Raw genomic sequence first — 2,420 nt, forward strand, 5'->3', positions numbered from 1 at the left:
CGCAATACATGTGAAGGTATGCATAGCATACTTCACTTTGTCTCCTTCATCACACTTACTTATGGCAAACACCGATTCAACTTTCTCGGTCCACGGTTTCAATCCCATTGGTCCTTCGGTCCCATCAAATTCTGAAGGTTTGTAGGCAGTGAATTCCTTGTAGGAGCATCCTATACGATTTCTTGCACCGTTAGCTGTATTGCTAGATTCAGAGTTATTGTTGATATGTAGTGCGGCCTGTACTGCGGCTAATGTTTGAAGCAATAAAGGCACGAAATTCCTCTTCGCTCATATTCAAGTTGTGTCGAGTAGTCGGTGCCATTTCCTTCAAAATAGTCAAATGAAACAATTTAATCATACAGAATATTAAGAGTAGTCAATAGTATCTCGTAGCATAATATGAACTCATTTATAAAAGCTTTTTCTTCATATTAGCGTTTTATAAGTTTAAATTCGGGTACTACCTACCCGTTAAGTTCATAATTAGTAGCTAATATACAATTCAACTACTACAATTCCATATGAAAAACTGATTATAATAATATATCACATACAAATATTCTTCAAACTTATAACTTCGCTATATTACATATAACATGAAATATAGTACACTACGATACATGACAGTTTTGAAGATAAATCTAGTTAATACGCAAGTTGTTCAGCAAAGGAAATAAAGACACGTAATTCATAAGTCCAAAAACAAGTCATGCATTCTGGTTTTACTAAGACGACTTCCCATTCTTGGTCTTGTGGAAAATAACCGTTATGACCATTGGCTAGGCAGCATGTTGTAATGTCGTCAAAAGGACGAGGGTTTCGTAATGTCCAACAGCCCCGTAATAATCTAAAAGCCTTGTTTCTCACCCCAACTACCGAATCCGTCACTTGTGGGAAAGTTTTATTTAAAAGCTGCAATCCGATGTTCTTTTTCTCACTTTGGTAAGAAGCGAACATCACTAACCCGTAAGCATAACATGCTTCTTTATGTTGCATGTTAGAAGCTCTTTCTAATTCACGAAATCCTATGTTGGGATATGTTGAGTCAAAATAGGTTCTTAACCCGTAGCGTAAAATTGCATTTGGGTTCCCCGCATTTAACGCTTTAAAGAAAACACGGCGTAACTTAAAGTCTCCCCAATGTGATATACCTCACCTATCAAAGGAAAGCCTTTTATAAACTAAGGCATTTCTGGAAAGTCTTTCAAATGTTTGACAAGTTAATTTCGCCATAACTAAATGTGCTGATGAATTATGACCGACTCTAGACAAGATTTCCTCAATCATATCCTCTGGTAGGTCTTCTAAAATATTCGGTTGTCTACCCTTAACGTCCATTTTGTTTTTATACTGTAAAATAGACAAGGATTAGATTCGTAATAACAAACAATACAAGCAATTTTTACATAGAACATAAAAGTACAAGCACACTACAATACATTTATTACACAACATGCTCACACCCCTCTAATCTGAATCACTAGTTTCTTCTTCTTCGGACTTGGTTCTTTTTCCTAATCTTCTAGGGATATATGATGTTCCTCTAATACGAGTCGTCATTTTCCACATTGGTTTAGAAAAACCTGGTGGTTTAGAGGTTCCCGGGTTATTGTCACGATATTAAAAATACGGGCGTTGATGGTACATATAAAGTTCATCGGGGTCGGAATCAGATTTCTCTATTTTGATGCCTTTTCCCTTATTATTTTCTTTTGCCTCATTAAATTGGGTCGGGGTAATATCTATAACATCATCGAAATCCTCATCAGGATCCGATTCATCGGAAAATTGGTAATTTTTCCAATATTTTGCTTCCTTAGCGGAAACACCATTGACCATTATTAACTTTGGTCCATTGGTTGAGGATTTTCTTTTATTTGACTGGTTTTCTGTGGTTCCTACTATTCCCCCCTCCGGAACCTCTTCTTCTTCCAGTTCCTCTTCTTCTGGTTCCTCTTCTTCCGGTTTCTCTTCTTCCGGTTCCGTTTCCTCTTCTTCCGGTTCTTTGGGAACTTGTGAATCTTGCCAATATATATTCGACTCTTCGTTATTATTAGGTGAGTTAATGGGATTTGTGCTAGAGGTAGACATCTATCACACAATATCAAACATGTTAAGAGATTAATATATCACATAATATTTACATGTTAATAATATATAGTTTCCAACAAAAATGTTAAGCAATCATTTTTAAATAAAACACGGTCGAAGTCCAGACTCACTAATGCATCCTAACAAACTCGATAAGACACATTAATGCAAATTTTCTGGTTCTCTAAGACCAATGCTCTGATACCAACTGAAATTTCCCGTTCATATTGATTATAAACGTTCCATATTAATTGATTTCGTTGCGAGGTTTTGACCTCTATATGAGACGTCTTTCAAAGACTGCATTCATTTTTAAAACAACCATAACC

The sequence above is a fragment of the Rutidosis leptorrhynchoides genome, chromosome 2 (genome assembly GCF_046630445.1).
Source record: "Rutidosis leptorrhynchoides isolate AG116_Rl617_1_P2 chromosome 2, CSIRO_AGI_Rlap_v1, whole genome shotgun sequence".
NCBI lineage: Eukaryota > Viridiplantae > Streptophyta > Magnoliopsida > Asterales > Asteraceae > Rutidosis > Rutidosis leptorrhynchoides.